Below are 19103 nucleotides of genomic sequence, written 5' to 3'. Positions count from 1 at the left end.
CAGTGGCTCACACCTGTAATCCCAGCTACTCAGGAAGCTGAGGTGAGAAGATTGCTTGAACCCAGGAGTTCTAGGCTGCAGGGAGCTATGATTGTGCCACTTTACTCCAGTCTGGGTGACAGAGACCTCAGGGTGGGATAAAAGATTCTATCGATATTAAGACACACCATTGTATACCATATAGAAAACAATGCTGCCAATTAAACTACACCGCCATGCTTTATCACTTACAATTCTATTTTATGTTTGCTGAAAGTATTTTTAGGCATATCATAGATTTTTCTCACATCATTTTTATGCACACATAAAGAAATAAAATGAAATAAATTGATAAAGGTATTCTAAGGACTTCTTCACCTTTGTAGTCCAAGTATTTTTAAACATTTTCTTGAATTGTTACCTTTTGTGTTTTCCCATACAACACTGTTCTCTCTACCAGGGAGAGGAATGGTCATTTCTTCAAGCCATTTTTGTTTTTTGTTTTTTGAGACAGAGTCTCACTCTATTGCCCGTGCTGGAGTGCAGTACCGCAATCTCGGATCACTGCAACCTCCACCTCCTGGGTTCAAGCGATTCCTGCCTCAGCCTCCCAAGTAGCTGGGATTACAGGTGTCTACCACCACACCCGGCTAATTTTTGTATTTTTAGTAAAGATTGGGTTTCACCATGTTGGCCAGGGTGGTCTCAAACTCCTGACCTCAAGTGATCCACCCAATTTGGCCTCCCAAAGTGCTGGGATTACAGGAGTGAGCCACTGCGCCCAGCCCTTAAAGTTGATTTAATAACATATCTTTTTTTTTTTTTGAGATGGAGTTTCACTCTGTCGCCCAGGCTAGAATGCAGTGGTGCAATCTTGGCTCACTGCAACCTTCACCTCCCAAGTTCAAGCGATTTTCCTGCCTCAGCCTCCTCAGTAGCTAGGACTACAGGTGGGCGCCACCATGCCCAGCTAATTTTTTGTATTTTTAGTAGAGACAGGGTTTTGTCATGTTGGCCAGGCTGGTCTCAAATTCCTAACCTCAACCAATCTGCCCACCTCAGCCTCCCACAGTGCTGGGATTACAGGTGTGAGCCACCACCCCCGGCCTTAATACCATATCTTGATTTTTAAATCTACCACCTTCTATAGGGCTTTTTTGTTTTTTTATTTTTTGAGACAGGTTCTCATTCTGCCACCCAGGCTGAAGTGCAGTGGTGAGCTCACAGCTCACTGCAAGTTTGATTTCCTGGGCTCAAGAGATCCTCTTGCCTCAGCTTCTCAAGTAGCTGGGACCACAAGCAAGCCACCATGCGTGGTGATTTTTTTTTTTTTTTGGTAGAGTTGTGGTTTCATTATGTTGCTCAGGCTGGTAGGGCTTTCTATTTATCCTACCTCTTTAACATTTATTTCCTCTCCTTTATTGCCTTTTAAATTTATTTTTGATTGATGGAGAATGTTTTATACTAGTTTCTAATCTGTTAGTGCTTATTCTAGACATAACTAGGATAATTAATTTAAACACTGACTCTAATTCTTAATAAGGCCTCAATAAACATCAACTGTATTTAAAAAAAAAAAAAAGAAGAAATGGTAAGTATTCCAGCACATTAGGCAGAAAAATAATGACACAAAAGTCTCTTTAAGTGCCAAGATGTCAAATGTGTCTGCATTAAAGGAATAACAGCAAATTTACTAGGTTTACAGATTTTCATGAACGAGAAAATATACAAATATCCATATAGAAGAAAGAGAGATGAGTGATAAGGACAGGCAATAGGAAGAAGGGGAACTAACCTACTTTTCTTCCACTATCAGGTCAGTAAGAATGGCCTTCTCCTTTCCTTTATCACCCTCTTCTTTCATAAGAGAGATATGGACCTAAAGAGGAGACACTGGGCTGAACCAGGCTGAAACAGTAGACTCATTCAAACCAGGAGAGGCTGATAATTTACTCTCTAAAGTAGGATGGTGTGAAATTCTAAACTATGTAGTCATCTCAAGACAGAATGGGAGGCACTGACCCCAAAGGCATCAGAGCCTCAGGTAAAATTACAAAGTAAGCAGAGTTCTTAAGCTTCTCTTAGTATTCAGTAGATATAATTTCCTTAAATTTTAAAGTCCTAAAAGAAAGCTAATCTCTCTTCCCCTGTCTCAACCAAGTCAAAATTTCTATTCTGCTGGGCACGGAGGTTCCTGCCTATAATCCCAGCACTTTGTGAGGACAAGGAGGGTGGATTCCTTGAGCCCAGGAGTTCAAGACCAGCCTGAGCAATATGGTGAAACCTCTGTCTCTACAAAAAATACAAAAATTAGTTGGGCATGGTGGCACATGCCTGTAGTCCCAGCTACTTGGTGGGGGATGAGGTGGGAGGATCACTTGAGCCCAGCAGGTTGAGGCTGCAGTGAGCCATGGTCACGCCACAGCACTCTAGCCAGGGTGACAGAGTGAGAACATGTCTCAAAAAATAAAATTTTCATTCATACACAGAGGCAGATTTCTTAGCTACTGATTTATAACAGTAGTTATACAGATGAAGTTTGCTTGTTGTGTGTGTGTGTGTGAGTGTGTGTGCCTGCGCACGTGCGTGCATGTATGTGTGATGATTTCCTGTTTTGATTGTTGGGCAAGATATCCTGGAAGTGGTTAAAAAAAATTACCATAGATAACCGGGGTGAAAAGTACAGAAAACTGAAAATTTTCTCTTTCCTTGGAAGTAGTCTCTGTTCCTCCTTTATATATATATATATATATTTTTTTTTTTTTTTTTTTTTTTTTTTTTGAGACGGAGTCTTACTCTGTCACCCAGGCTGGAGTGCAGTGGCACGATCTTGGCTCACTGCAAACTCCGCCTCCCAGGTTCACACATTCTCCTGCCTCAGCCTCCTGAGTAGCTGGGACTACAGGCGCCCACCACCACGCCCAGCTAATTTTTTTTTTTTTTTTGAGACAGTGTCTCGCTCTGTTGCCCAGGCTGGAGTGCAGTGGTGCAATCTCGGCTCACTGCAACCTCCGCCTCCTGGGTTTAAGCAATTCTCCTGCCTCAGCCTCCTAAGTAGCTGGGACTACAGGCACATGCCACCATGCCCAGCTAATTTTTTGTGTTTTTTTAGTAAAGACGGGGTTTCACCATGTTGTCCAGGTTGGTCTCGATCTCTTGACCTTGTGATCCGCCTGCCTCGGCCTCCCAAAGTGCTGGGATTACAGGCGTGAGCCACCTCACCCAGCCACATCCGGCTAATTTTTTTGTGTGTTTTTAGTAGAGACAGGGTTTCACCATGTTAGCCAGGATAGTCTCGATCTCCTGACCTCGTGATCCGCCCGCCTCGGCCTCCCAAAGTGCTGGGATTACAGGCGTGAGCCACCTCACCCAGCCACGCCCGGCTAATTTTTTGTGTGTTTTTAGTAGAGAAGGGGTTTCACCATGTTAGCCAGGATAGTCTTGATCTCCTGACCTCGTGATCCGCCCGCCTCAGCCTCCCAAAGTGCTGGGATTACAGGCGTGAGCCACCTCACCCAGCCACGCCCGGCTAATTTTTTTGTATGTTTTTAGTAGAGACGGGGTTTCACCATGTTAGCCAGGATAGTCTTGATCTCCTGACCTCGTGATCTGCCCACCTCGGCCTCCCAAAGTGCTGGGATTAGAGGCATGAGCCACCACGCCCAGCTTCCTTTATGTATCTTTTTCCATCTTCCTCAACCCTCTTCTTTTGCCCCTCTTCCTTTTCAATTAATGGCTGAATTGAAGCATGTTTCCTTTAACCTATTATAAGTATGTATGTGTGTATGTATGTATTGAGACTTTGTTTCTAAAAACAAAACTAAACTAATATTTATGTATTAAGTAATGACTATGGTACCAGATACTATGCTAGAAGACAAAGGTAAGCGAGATAGACATAGTCCTCACCCTCACAGGGCTTCAATCTAGTGAGGAAGGTAAGCTATTAAATACAATAGCAATTTTTTAAATGCTGCTTACAAAACAATGCATAGCATGATATTTTTCTGTTAATTAAAAAAAATTAAAAGTCATGAAAATGGTATTCACCAAACAGACATTCTCAGTCAGGTGATTTACAACGTTAAATGTCTCTTAAAAACAAAACTAGGTTGTTTTTATGGTCACAAGTCTCCTGATTATTTTGTTTGAGGTCAACAAGTCTAGATCAGAAAAAAGGAAACTGCACTACTAGCAGCAAAAGAACTACTGTACTTTGTGCCTACCTAATACAACCAAAAAATGTAAAAACTTTCAAAAATACAAATATACTGTGTAGAAATAAAATCTTAACTTACTCTGTCTCCCTTCCAAAAACTCTAAAAACTCTAAAAGATTGACTGAATCTTTAGAATCTTTCTCACTCCAATTTCCATTCCCTGAATTTCTGTTTCTCAAAGCTATTTATTTCAGTTTACTTTTGAAACAGAAATAATGACAATTGAACCATTTTGCATGACAAGTATAGGGTATATTTATATAATATTCACGAAGAAAAGTCTGGAAGGGGCCGGGCGCAGTGGCTCACTCCTGTAATCCCAGCACTGTGGGGGGCCGAGGCAGGCAGATCACCTGAGATCAGGAGTTCAAGACCACCCTGGCCAACATGGTGAGACCCCATCTCTACTAAAAATACAAAAATTAGTCGGGTGTGGTGGTGGATGCTTATAGTCCCAGCTACTCAGGAGGCTGAGGCAGGAGAATCGCTTGAACATAGGAGGCGGAGGTTGCAGTAAGCCGTTGCACTCCAGCCTGGGTGAAAGAGACTCGTCTCAACAAAACAATAAAAGAAAAGTCTGGAAGGAAATAAAATATTGGTGTGGCTAAATAAGTTAAGCAAGAACTAGTAGTAAGAGAAAATTTCAAGACAACTAACAGTTAAGTGGTTAAAAAAAGAAGAAAGGAAAGAAAAAGAACAAACTACTTTTAGCTAGCAAGGAAGGCAAGTGTTCCTCATGTGACCACAGTGAAATGTATCTTGAGATGAATTATATTTACTTTCAAAATAAATTTACTTCCTGATGATTAGTTGTGTGATACCCTTGGGATAACTTTATCTCTGTCATTTTATTGCCTTGCTTACAGCAAGTAGCTCAATAAATCGTAGCTCTTTTTAACACAACCATAAAATGTGCAACAAACATCTATTGAGCATTTATGGGTAATTTTAAAAAATAACCAGAACAAATCCACAAATAAGACAGAAAAGCTTCTATAATGAATTAAGGGCTAAAAGTAAAAACAGAAACACAATTTATTACATGAAGATTATTTCCTTCTGTAGTTAATAGTCATACTTAAATCTCTGCCATGGCAAATTATAGAAGCTTCTATGAGTGGTTATCATAGCTTACAGATTTCAGAGCTGAAAGATAAAAAGATTCATATCATGGCAGACACTTCTATTTGCTTGCCAATATCCAAATCTTTCCTTCCTTCTCAGTAGCAACAGCCCAATTTTACAGAGGGCAGCCATGCATTCAGCTACATTTCTCTGCTTTCTTATAGCCTCAGCCTTGGTTCAGGAATTCTCCTTAAAGGAAGAGGATGCATCTTTCTTCGCCTATGCTTTGCTGCCTGGAACATGACAGTGATGGTTAGAGCTCTGGCAGCTATGTTGGACTTAAAAGAACCGGTGCTACAAGAACGTCTTACGGATCATGGATAAAAGAACTGAAAGAAGCTTAAGTCTCTGATGACTTTATAAAGCCACTATACCCACCCTAGAGTGCTATTTCAATTATTATTTTATATAAAAAAATAAATATTGCATGTTTAAGCCATCTGTGAGTTCGTTTTTGGTTTTTCCTTTTTTGTATTTTGGTGGTGGTGGTAGTGGTAGTCATTTTTCTTTGCAACCAAATGCAATTATTGAGTACTTACGTTCAGGCAGGTAAATAATTTTTATCTCCTTTTTACAGATGAGACAACTGAGATCCAGAGAGATAAGATGACTTGCACAATACCAAAATAGTGAAGAGATGGGTCTTGGCTCCTAGCTCAATGTTTTTTCACTAAAAACTGACTCGTAACACGTTCTAAATGTAAAAAAAAATAAAAATAAATAAATAAAAAGACACAATATTACAAAATTTAGACTTTTTACAGTGGTAATGGTACATGATAGTGTATGCATTTGTCACATAATGTGAAAAGTGCCAAATTTTTATGATGTGGAAGGAGACTAAATTATATCATATTCCAGTAAGGAGGGGAGAAAGATACATGAAATAAACAAAATCGAAAACCAGAATAAACAAAGATGTTGGCCAGGCACAGTGGCTCCGGCTTGTAATCCCAGGACTTTGGGAGGCTGAGGTGGAGAGATCACCTGAGGTCAGGAGTTCAAGATCAGCCTGCCCAATGTGGTGAAACCCCATCTCTACTAAACAAATACAAAAATTAGCCGGGCATAGTGGCAGGTGCCTGTAGTTCCAGCTATTCAAGAGGCTTAGGCACAAGAATCGCTTAAACCTGGGAAGCAGAGGTTGCAGTGAACCGAAATGATGCCACTGCACTCTAGCCTGGGTGACACAGCGAGACTCTGTCTTGGGGAAAAAAAAATATATATATATACTGATTTATTATGGCCAAATTTTCCTGTATTCCTCCACTCTTGAATTCAGATTAAAAGCTTATTTTTTTCAGCAATGAGACTTCAAGATATAGGGCAACTTTTCCTGTTAAATTCTTAACTGGAATTTTTCTTTACTCTTACCACCACTTTAAAAAAATTAACTTTGTTCCTAGTTTGTCACAGAGATCAGTAATAAGATTAAATATTTCAAATTCTTTTTTGAAACCCCACCAAATAACATGTAAAACACAAAGCAGCTCATGTGCAAACTCATTAGTAAACATAAGCAGTTATTTCTAAGTAGTCTGTTTAAAAAAAAGCAAATAAAATATTTTCAAATTTTAAGGACACATGTATTTCTTTTTTTATATATGGTATATTTAACATAAAATAATCTATGCAGGGGAGTAATCATACGCATGTTGTATTTTATTGACACAACATGGTAAAAAATAAACACACAAACAGCAGATTAAATCCTAACTTCCCCCATTTACTCGCAAGCTACTTGCCTCTGAGTCTTGATTTTCCTACCTAGAAAATTGAACTCATACCTCTTCACAGGTTTGTTGATGCGAGGAAAATAAGAACGAATACAAAGTAACCACACAGTGCATGACAATGGTAATTGCTCAATAAATATTAATGCCCTTCTTGTCTTGAAAAGGAAACATAAAGAAATATGAAAATCTGTTCTGTAAACACCCCAAGTGGTAGAACTTAAAAAGCAAGACCAGAATGTGCATGGTGGCTCACACCTATAATCCCAGCACTTGGCGAGTGGATCACTTGAGCCCAGGAGTTCAAAACAAGCCTGGGCAACATGGTGAAACCCCGCCTCTACAAAAAATTAGCTGGGTGTGGTGGTGTGCACCTGTAGTCCCAGCTACTCAGGAACCTGAGGTGGGAGGATTGCTTGAGCCCAGGAGGTCGAGCCATTCATACCACTGTACTCCAGCCTGGATGACAGAGAAAGACCCTGTCTAAAAAAAAAAAAAAAAAATTAACAAAACAAAAAGCAAGCAAGACCAGTTTGACATACAACTTTAAAAGTCATTTTTGTTTTTGTTTTTTGAGACAGGGTCTGACTCTACCACCCAGGCTGGAGTGCAGTGGCGCTATCTCAGCTCGTTAAAACCCTCACCTCCCAGGCTCAAGCCATCCTTCTGCCTCAGCCTCCAGAGTAGCTGGGACTACAGGCACGCATCACCACGCCCAGCTAGTTTTTAATATTTTTGGTAGAGATGGGATTTCACCATGTTGCCCAGGCTGTTCTCAAACCTGTGAGCTCAAGTGATCTGCTCACCTTAGCCTCCCAAAGTCCTAGGATTACAGGCCTGAGCCATCATGCCCGGTCTTACAGTCATTTTTGAAAGGCCACATTAGAGCTCTTCTCTGAACATTGCCAGAACCAAAGTCCTGATGCAATTATAGACCAATGAAAGCAATGCATCCAACATAATCTCATCCTTCCAACCTTAAATCAGAACTGTAGCAAGAGACTCAGGTTTCCTTCTCTAAGACACTGCCTTGAGCTAGGAAACGTGGATTGCTTCTTCTTACTATCAATGTCACAAATCTAATGATGAAACAGGGCAGGGTGAAGAAAAGTAAACGGCTTTTGAGTTTCTCCACGGCACCAGTTTCAAAGGCCACAGATAACCTGGTGCTCACCTCCATTTTCCCTTTGAAAATGAAAGTCAACAGGAAAGTGAGGTTCAAATAAAATGTCAAGTGTATGACCAGCTGAGTTGGACTCCAGCTTTTCCCTGATCAAGACATTAGTATAGCTTTTAGAGCCTCTGTTGTCTACATCTGTAGAAAAGGACACTCATCAAGGAAACTATTATATCTCCTTTTTTCCAGTCTTAACAATGGGTTGGAGTATCCTAGATTATAGGCTTATGAAAAACAGATCTGTATCACTCAATAAACATATTATTAAAATTATAATCTCTTTATTATTTACATATACTGTACTTCAGATAATTAAAATACACTGCCAAAAAAAACTCTGCCAAGGCCAGGTGTAGTGGCTCACGCCTGTAATTCCAGCACTTTGGGAGGCCGAGACGGGCAGATCGCTTGAGCCTAGAAGTTTGAGACCAGCCTGGACAACATGGTGAGGCCTCTTCTCTACAAAAAAATACTTAAAAATTAGCAGGGTGTGGTGGCATGCTCCTTTAGTCCTAGCTACTCAGGAGGCTGAGGTAGGAGGATCACTTGAGCCTGGCAGTTCCAGGCTGCAGTGAGCCATGATCACATCACTGTACTCCAGTCAGCCTGGGCAACAGAGCGAGGCCCTGTCTCAAAAAAAAAAAAAAAAAAAAAAAATGCTCTGCCAAAAATAAAATCAAGTAACTACTATCTGAACTTCTATTAGGCTGCTTTAGGATTTTAGAATCAGAGAATTCTAAGATCAGAAATAATCGTGGAGGTACAGTAGTCCTCCCTAACCTGCGATTTCACTTTCTGCAGTTTCAATTACCTGAGGTAAAACAAGATATTTTGAAAGATCACATTCATATAACTTTTATTTCAGTGTATTATTGTTATTTATTCATTTTATTATTATATATGTATAGCAAAAAACATAGCGTATATAAGGGTTGGTACTACCTGTAGTTTCAGGCATCCATTGGGACCCTTGGAACATATCCCTCTAGGATAAAGGAGGACTACTGTAATCTAATTCAGCCCTACTTTTATAAAAGGTTATAAATACAGAAGGAAGTTAACTGACTTGGCCAAGTTCTTTTGGCAGAGCCTGTACTGGAATCTGGCCACGAAATTCTAACTAAGTATACTTTTCACCACATCATGGTTGTAAAAAAAATTTTGATTGAAAATAATGAAAGTGATTGAAGTTTTTCCTTGAATAAATTATTTGAAATTGTTAGTAGCCTGTTTTTTGTTTTGTTTTTGAGACGTAGTTTCACTCTAGTTGCCCAGGCTGGAGTGCAATAGCGCAGTCTCGGCTCACTGCAACCTCCGCCTCCCGGGTTCAAGCAATTCTCCTGCTTCAGCCTCCTGAGTAGTTGAGATTACAGATGCCCGCCACCACGTCTGGCTAATTTCTGTATTTTTAGTAGAGACGGGGATTCACCATGTTGGCCAGGCTGGTTTTGAACTCCTGGACTCAAGTAATCCACCTGCCTCAGCCTCCCAAAGTGCTGGGATTACAGGCATTAGCCACCATGCCCGGCCTAAAGGATTATTTTCAATACATTTTTAAATCCTGCACTTGATTCTGCCAGCTACCCAGTACTCAAAAGGGTATTTTGTAGACCCCAGCCTTCAAAAGGGTCCTTAGAAAGTGGAAAGCAATTTAAATATTATTCTAAGTAATGCAAAATTAGTTTAGTAGTGTTCAGAGATTTATAACATATCCCAAAACAAAAAAGATATCTGAATTGATATTATTGATATTAGTGCCCATAATTAATAGTGTCTTGAAAAGTACCTTAATTGTCTTAATTGTACATTTTATCTCAACTGTTATTCACAGAGCACAAACCAACTTGGCAAAAAGCATGCTGAAAGGATACATACAAAATACGTGATATGAACAATATGTACCTTGGGAGAGCAAAGAAAGGTAAACACAACATAGACAGATTCGACTCTTAGAACATGGGTCGTCCAGGCATGGTGGCTCACATCTGTAATCTCAGCACTTTGGGAGGCCAAGGGAGGTGGATCACCTGAGGTCAGGAGTTTGAGACCAGCCTGGCCAACATGGTGAAACCCCATCTCTAATAAAAATACAAAAAATTAGCTGGCTGTGGTGGTGGGTCCCTGTAATCCCAGCTACTCGATGGGCTGAGGCAGGAGAATCCCCTGAACCCGGGAGGTGGAGGCTGCAGTGAGCCGAGATCGGGCCATTGCACTCCATCCTGGGTGACAAAGTGAGACTCTGTCTCAAAAAAAAAAAAAAGGGTAAAATTTGGATAGACAGAGAAGGGCATGAGTAAACACATGGAGACAGAAATAAATTTTTGACTCCTTTAAATTTCTAAAATTGTCTAGATAAAAAAAAAAAAAATTGACCCCCTACTACAGAGGTAGATGAGATCATGGAGAGCTTGAAGACCACGATGAAAAATGGAAGTTTCCATGTTCATCCTAATTATGAGAGTGACATTATTTGAGATTTCATTTCTAATTCTAAATTTCCAGAATTTTAATTTTTGACCCTATTAGCTGAGGAAGATTTGTTGAAATATTTGTTCAACATTTGTTGAACTTATTCAAGTTTCAAAAACAAGAACATTCCTTAAAGCATCTACCTCATCAATTCTTTAAACTTTCCCATAGGGAAAGTCCACAATCTCCCTCAAACAAAATTCACTATCAGAAATATTTGCATTTAACCTCCCCTATTTTTAAACCAAGGTAGTATCTTTTAGTGTTCATATTCGTCCATGGATTTAACAGAGCCTTAGTAGCAGGTTTAGATGGTAGCACTAGCTTATTCAATTGCATAAAATGTACATTATTCAATTTAGGAGTTTAGTGGACACAGAATTTCAAGAGGTTCTATCTCTCAAAAATCATAATGGTTCCCGTTCATTCTCATTCCCTCATATTCTCTCTCTCTCTCCCTCTTTCCCTCTCTCTCCCAACCATTTGATACTGTAAAATAATTGTCATCTAAGACCGTTGCAAACACCAACCACAATAACCATATTTGCTCACTGAGTTACCACTTAGCAGGTGCAGCAAGGAAGTACTGTTTCTCATCTCCTAAAACCAAAAGGTTTCATCTCGTACCTAATTTGTCACTTAAGGGAAACGGATATCACGACTGACACTAACTTTCTCCTAAGTGTCAGAGGTTGCCGGCTTAACCAGACCGGAGAAAAGCAGGATACCCGGGCCTAGCTTTGCTGAGCGACGCAGGGGAGCATCGCCTGGAATTGGTGGGTGTCCCTCCTCACTAGTGGGCACCCCCTCGCCCATCGACCTGCCCAAACCCAACGGGACCCCAACAGGGTCTCGGTTCGGCACCTACCCTCTCCTGCTCCCCGCCAAGAGCCAGCCACCCTCCTCGACCCCGAAGAAAGCTCGGGTGCCCAGCTGCGAGTGGAGCAGAGGGAACCCAGAGCCTCCGGCTCGCGCTGGGAGCCCCCTCCCCGCCGGTGCCCCGCCCACTGCACGGCCCCTGCCATCCTCTCTGCTCTGGCAAGGCAGGCGAAGACCTGAGCCTTATCTCCGGACCCCCGCCCCACCCCCAATCTCCCGCCGCGCTGCTCCGCACCCACCGCGCGGCCACCGGCCTTACCTGGCCAGGTCTCGGCGAGCGAGGCTGCGCCTGGTGCTTGCGCCCAGCGCACAAACTTGTCCTCCAACCCCCGGCCCACCGCTCCGCTCTGCCCCTCCTCCCGCCGCGCGCGCCCGCCTCCTGGCTGCCATGGCGACAGTTCCCACACCCTGCGGCCGCTGATTGGTCTGGTTCGCGATTGCTGACGACGCCGATTGGCGGGAGCAGGGACAAGGCCGCGCCGGGGAGCCTGGAGGCGGGCGGTGGGGAGCGCCGAAGCTATGGAGCCTGGGGGGAGGCTGAGCCAGGAGGGACGTGGCGCTCTGAGATGCTGGCTCGGGAGGCCGCGCCTCTTCCTTCCCTAGCTTTCCCGGAGAAGCCTGTGGAGCAGGACTTGGGCGGGTGAGGTGCCGTCCCGAAACCCGGGCAGAGCCCCAGGGATCGCCTCTCCCTTGGCCGCTGGCCTGCGCCTGCAGCGCCCACGCGGGTCGGAGAATGGCTGTCAGGCCCATTCTCGCCCACAGGCCTCGCTCGGCTCTGACACCCCCGTCCTCCGCCTTGGCGGGAATCTTACCGGCATTTGTAACCGCACCCACCCCCGTTATGCTGGGCCCTCGGTCACTGTGGTTTAACTGTATTTACCCCACCTTCTCTCTCGCCCATTCGCAGACAGCTCTTTTCCTCTGCATCCTGCCCCAGAGAACAGACATCTACTCCAAACCCCTTATTTTAAAGATGGGGAAACTGAGGCTCAAAGATGCACACGGGTAGCTTGAGGCTTCCAGAAGCTTTTGGAGCCACAGGCTGTTTACGAAGTTTCATTCTGCCGATTAGTTTTTTTCACCTGAAAAATTGGTATCATATCTACCTTAGGATTATTCACGAGATTGAATAACATTGCCAGGAAAACAGTACAAACCAGGCATGGTGACCCACCCTGTAATGCCAGCACTTTGGGAGGCCAAGGCAGGAGGATGGCTTGGGCTCAAAAATTTGAGACCAATCTGGACAACAGTGAGATCCTATCTCTACAAGAATATTTTTTTCTTTTTTATCTTTAACACGATGATGTTTCAGTCTGAAGAAAATATTTAAAAACTTGCCAAGTGCTGTGTCGCACATCTGTATTCCCAGCTACTCAGGAGGCGGAGGCGGGAGGATCACTTGAGCTCAGAAGGCCGAGGCTGCAGTGAACCATGATCATTGTGCCACAGAGTGAGACCCTGTCTCAAAAAAACAAACAAAAACACACAGTACAGAATCTGCCACATAGTGTGTTAGCAATGAAAGCTTCTGTTATCAGGAAGTACTACCAGCCAGATTGCCTCTGTTGCACAACTGGACTCTGTGTGCCCCTAACTGTATGATTTGCCAGTTATTTAAGTGCTCTCTGCCTCCATGTCCTTGTCTGTAAAATGAAGATAATAATAGTACCCTCCTACTTACAGCATAGCATGTTAATTTAAAAAGTGACTGGCACATTGTAAATTTTAAATAGTTAACCATTCTCAGATTAGTGGCTGAGCTGGGACTATAACTTAGGTCTCTAGATTTCAACCCAATGGTATTTATTTATTTATTTAGAGATAGGGTCTCCCTCTGTTGCCCAGGCTGGAGTGCAGTGCCACAATCTCAGCTCACTGCAGCCTCAACCTCGCAGGCTCAAGCAATCCTCCCACCTCAGCCTCCCAAGTAGCTGGGACTACAAGCACACACACCACCATGCCTGGCTAATTTTTTGGCATTTTTTTGTAGATGTTATCCAGGCTGGTCTCGAAGTCCTGGACTCAAGCGATCTGCCTTCCTCAGCCTCTCAAAGATTAAAAGCATGAACCACCACACCTGGCCTCAATTATCTTTACTAACGATTCTCATCCACATACATAGATCAGTACCTCAAGGTTAAGCTCCTTTTTGAGGTTCAGGAGAAGAGGACCCTTGTCCATTTTATTTATCCTTCTTGAAGTTCAGGAGAAGAGGACACTTGTCCATTTTATTTAAGTCAAGATCTTAATCTATCTGCCTTATCATGATGAAAGTCCAAGAATGTTGTGGCTCTGCCTCAGCTGAAGGGTTAACAGCAAAGGCAAATGTAAGGAAATAGTCATATTTGGCTCTAATGGATAAAGTAAAGAGTAAAGGCACTAGAGAAGAAAGGATATTCAGGAGGATATTCAAGTTGTGATGTAGGAAAACTAAATTTCAATTTGAACAACATGGGAAATTTTATTTTCTAGGTATTGGTTATATATAATTAGTAACCATTGGTGGTGTCGGATCAGAAGACCAAACCACATCCTAACACTACAAAACACTAGAACTAGACTGTAAACACATTGAAGGCAGGAACTATCTTGTGCATGTTTACTACCTATTATCTAGCACAGATTAACACACAGTGCCTGAATTAGGCATTACAATTTAGGATAGGCCAGGCAGGTGGCTCACACCTGTAATCCCAACACTTCAGGAGGCTGAGGTAGGCAGATCACTTGAGGTAAGGAGTTTGAGACCAGCCTGGCCAACATGGTGAAACCCTGTCTCTACTAAAAATACTAACATGGTGAAACCCCATCTCTGCTAAAAATAGCTAAGTGTGGTGGTGCACGCTTGTAATCACAGCTACGTGGGAGGCTAAGGTAGGAGGATCGCTTGAATCAAGGAGGTGGAGGTTGCAGTGAGCCGAGATCATGCCACTGCACTCCAGCCTGGCAACAGAGCAAGACCCTGTGTCAAAAAAAAAAAAAAAAAAAAAAAAAAAAAACCTGTGTTGGGCCCAGTGGCATACACCTGTAGTCTCAGATACTCAGGAGGCTGAGGCAGGAGAATAGCTGGAGACCAGTTCTGGGCTGTAGTGTGCTATGACAACTGGGTGTCTGCACTGTTTGACATTAATAGGGTGAACTTTGCTGGGCACGGTGGCTCACGCCTGTAATCCCAGCACTTCGTGGGGCTGAGGCCGGCAGATCATTTGAGGTCAGGAGTTCAAGACCAGCCTGACCAACATGGCAAAACTCCATCTCTACTAAAAATACAAAAATCAGCCAGGCATGGTGGCGCATGCCTGTAATCCCAGCTACTTGGGAGGCTGAGGAGCATGGCTTTCACCTGGGAGGCGGAGGTTGCAGTGAGCCGAGATCACTCCAGCCTTGGGGACAAGAGGGAAACTCCGCCTCAAAACAAACAAACAAACAAAAAAGGGTGAACTCCTAGGAGCAGGAGACTGATGCAGGACAGGAAAGCGCCAAAATTGAGGATTCTTGGCTTCACCCAGTAAAGAATTCAAGGGTGAGCTGGTGGTGTTAAATAGCAACTTTTATTGAAGCTGCAGTACATGGCAGCAGCAGAGCTACTGCTCCTTGCAGAGCAGGGCTACTCTGTAGGCAGTGTGCCCAGAGCAGCAACTCAGAGGCAGTTCTGTATTCCTGTTTATACTGATTTTATTTTATTTTTATTTTTATTCATTTATTTATTTTGAGACAGAGTCTCGCTTTGTCACCCAGGTTGGAGTGCAGTGGTGCAGTCTCAGCTCACTACAATCTCCACCTCCTGGGTTCAAGTGATTCTCCTGCTTCAGCCTCCTGAGTAGCTGGGATTACAGGCACCTGCCACCACGCCCGGCTAATTTTTGTATTTTTAGTAGAGACGGGGTTTCACCATGTTGGTCAAGCTGGTCTCGAACTCCTGACCTCAAACAATCCACCCACTTTGGCCTCCTAAAGTGCTGGGATTCTAGGCATGAGCCACTGTGTCTGGCCCTATACCCACTTTTAATTATATGCAAGTTAATGGGCAGTTTATGCAGAAATTTCTAGAATGAGGGTGGTATCCTCCAAGTTGTCAGGTCATTGCCACAGAAAGGGGCCATAACTTCAGGGTGTTGTCATGGCAGTGGTAAACTGACATGGCACACTGGTGGGCATGTCTTATGGGGAGGTGCTTCTGCTCCAAACCTGTTTCAGCTAGTCCTCAATTTGGTCCGGTGACCAAGCCCTGCCTCCAGAGTTGAGTTCTGCCTCCTGTCTCAGTACCACCAGGTTGCCTAAGGAGGTGTGAACTGGTCCAGGTTGGAAACAGAGCAGGTCAAAAACTCCTTTGCTGATCAGTAGTGGGATCACGCCTGTGAAGAGCCACTGTGTTTCAGCCTGGGCAATATAGCAAGACCCTGTCTTGCCTAAAACAGTTTATTTGTGTGCACAATTGGAAAAAACTGCTTTTAGAACCAGATAAATTGAATGGGAGACCTTCTTTATGTTTGTCCTGGTTTCAGTCAACTAAAACCCTCTTTTCCCTGCTTTTCTTTTAGAGATAGGGTCTCACTATGTTGCCCAGTTAGTCTTGAACTCCTGGCATCAAGCAATCCTCCCACCTCAGCCTCCCAAAATGCTGGGATTACAGGCATGAGTCACTGCACCTGGCCTACGCCTGTCTCTACAAAAAGCTTTTTAAAAATTAGCTGGGAAAGAATCCACAGACCCTTTGAAAGATGCAGCAGGCTGCAGCCTACTCTGTAAGACAGGTGAAAAGCTGTAAGTTCCCAGAGTGTGAGAGGGGAGAGTCTTCCTCCAAGCACACATTCCTACCAGGGAATCTGAACATCGCCACAGGAGAAGGCTTTAACCCTGCCCAGAGCCGGAATGGATTTAGGGAGTGGAGTGAAATAAATAAACGTAGAAGCAGTAGTAGGAAGTGCCTTGTAGGCATTCCCAGTCTCCATCGTGAAAGGAGGGAAGCCATTCCTGACTGTATCTTACAGGGGCCCTCAGGGAAGTCAGCCAACAAACTCAGGGAGGGGTCACAGGGTGAAAGAAGCTCCCAACTGAATTTTATAATATAATCTGGAGTGGGGATGAACTCCCTTGAGCAGAAACCAGTGGGCAAGTGAGAAGTGTGCAGGAGACACAAGCATACATGCTGGGTGCTCAGCCTTACCAGCAAATAGGGAAGGGCATGACCTGAAAGCTGTGGTTTCAGGTCACAGTGTGCACAGACTGCCTGGATCTAAACTCAGTGCTGTTAACAGGGCACCGAGGGAAGCAAGACCAGCCTTGCCAACTTCATGGGAGCTGGGTGAGGCTTGCTGCTGGCTGCTACTCCCCACTCCCTTTGTGAACTCATGTGCAGCAGAGGCAGTTATACTCCCTTCTGGAACAAATGGAAACACATCCCACAACACTGCCAAAAGCAATCTACAGATTCCATACAATTCCCATCATCATTCTCCACAGAACTGGAGAAAACAATCCTAAAATTCATATGCAACAAGAAAAGAGCTGCATAGCCAAAGCAAGACTAAGCAAAAAGAACAAATCTGGAGGCATCACATTACCGAACTTCAAACTATACTATAAGACTACAGTTACCACCAGGCATGGTGGCTCACGCCTGTAATCCCAGCACTTTGGGAGGCCAAGGCGGGTGGATCACCTGAGGTCAGGAGTTCGAGACCAGCCTGGCCAACATGGTGAAACCCCGTCTCTACTAAAAATACAAAAATTAGCCAGGTGTGGTGGCAGGCACCTGTAACCCCAGCTACTCGGGAGGCTAAGGCAGGAGAATCGCTTGAACCCAGGAGGCGGAGGTTGCAGTGAGTCGAGATCATGCCACTGCACTCTAGCCTGGGGGACAAGAGCAAGACTTCGTTTCAAAAAAAAAAAAAGACTATAGTTACCAAAACAGCATGGTACTGATATAAAAACAGGAACATAGACCAGTGGAATAGAATAGAGAAAAATGGCCAGCCATGATGGCTCACACCTGTAATCCCAGCACTTTGGGAGGCTGAGGCTGATGGATCACTTGAGGCCAGGAGGTCAAGACCAGCCTGGCCATCATGGTGAAACCCTATCTCTACTAAAAGTACAAAAATTAGCCAGGTGTGGTGGTGGATGCCTGTACTCCCAGCTACTGGGGAGGTTGTGGTGGGAGAATTGCTTGAACTGGAGAGGCGGAGGTTGCAGTGAGCTGAGATCATGCCACTGCACTCCAGCCTGGGTGACAGAGTGAGATCCTGCCTCAGAAAAAAAAAAAAAAAAAAAGGTCAAAAAATAATAGATGTTGGCATGGATGTGGTGAAAAGGGAACACTTTTACACTGCTGTTGGGAATGTAAATTAGTACAACCTCTATGGAAAACAGTATGGAGATTCCTTAAATAACTGAAAGTAGAACTACCATTCAATTCAGCAATCCGTCTATTGGGTATCTACCCAAAGGGAAAGAAGTCATCATATGAAAAGATACTTGCACATGCATGTTTATAGCAGCACAATTCTCAAGTGCAAAGACATGGAATGAACCTAAGTGCCCAGCAACCAACAAGTGCACAAAGAAAATGTGTTATATATACACTATGGAACATTACTGATTCATAAAAAGGAACAAAATAATGTATTTTGCACCAACTTGGATGGAGTTGGAGGCCATTATTCCGAGTAAAGTAACTCAGGAATGGAAAACCAATTATCATATGTTCTCACTTATAAATGGGAGCTAAGCTATGAGGACACAAAGGTAGAATGATATAATAGACTTTGGGGACTCAGAAGGTAAGGTTGGGAGAAGGGTGAAGAATAAAAGACTACGTATTGGATACAGTGTATACTGCTGGGGGACCAGGTGCACTAAAATCTCAGAAATGATCACTGAAGAACTTATCCATGTAACCAAAACCTACCTGTACCCCAAAAATTATTGAAATAGAACACTTTCAAAGATAAAAAATGGCCAGGCACAGTGGCTCATGCCTGTAATTCCAGCACTTTGGGAGGCCAAGGCGGGCAGATCACCTGAGGTCAGGAGTTCAAGACCAGCCTGGCCAACATGGCGAAACCCCGTCTCTACTTCAAATACAAAAAATTAGCTGGGCGTGGTAGTGCATGCCTGTAGTCCCAGCTACTTGGGAGGCTGAGGCAGGAGAATTGCTTGAACCCAGGAGGCTGAGGTTGCAGTGAGCCGAGATCATGCCACTGCACACTCCAGCCTGGGCAACAGAGTGAGACTCTTGTCTCAGAAAAAAAAAAAAAAAGAAACGAAATGAAAGGAAAGGAAAGGAAAGAAAAAGAAAAAGAAAAAGAAAAAGAAAACCCCAGCATTGAAAGTCTTGCTGCTAGGAACAACGGATGCTTTGGAAGCACCACCCTTTGTGCTTTGTTGGGGGAAACCAGTTATGTGGAAGCACTTGTGGATACTCAAGAGTGTGCATGGGAAGGAATGAGTGTAACATGGGCAGGGCAGGGACCAGTGGACTTTTTGTAAGCTTTCAGCTCAATAAAATGAACCTATG

At 43.5% G+C, this 19103-nt stretch overlaps 1 protein-coding gene across 9 annotated transcripts in view; it reads right to left on the bottom strand.

The window, feature by feature from the left end:
• The window catches only part of NUCB2 (nucleobindin 2), a 126198-nt gene that overhangs the window by 44689 nt on the left and 62406 nt on the right, over nucleotides 1-19103 (bottom strand). For 2 of the 9 annotated variants that reach the window (XM_030828648.1, XM_030828642.1), the window contains exons 1-3: nucleotides 11841-11955; nucleotides 5863-6017; nucleotides 1775-1858 (exon numbers count right to left, since the gene is read on the bottom strand). The exons of 1 other annotated variant lie outside the window; for it this stretch is intronic. The gene's annotated coding sequence lies outside the window, so the exon portion shown is untranslated. Of the gene's footprint in view, nucleotides 1-1774; nucleotides 1859-5862; nucleotides 6018-11840; nucleotides 11956-19103 lie in introns of those variants that run through there. 6 more of the 9 variants (XM_030828643.1, XM_030828644.1, XM_030828647.1 and 3 more) reach the window with 5 other exon arrangements.

The sequence above is a fragment of the Nomascus leucogenys genome, chromosome 15 (genome assembly GCF_006542625.1).
Source record: "Nomascus leucogenys isolate Asia chromosome 15, Asia_NLE_v1, whole genome shotgun sequence".
NCBI classification, from domain to species: domain Eukaryota; kingdom Metazoa; phylum Chordata; class Mammalia; order Primates; family Hylobatidae; genus Nomascus; species Nomascus leucogenys.
This window is presented reverse-complemented; position numbering and strand designations above follow the sequence as displayed.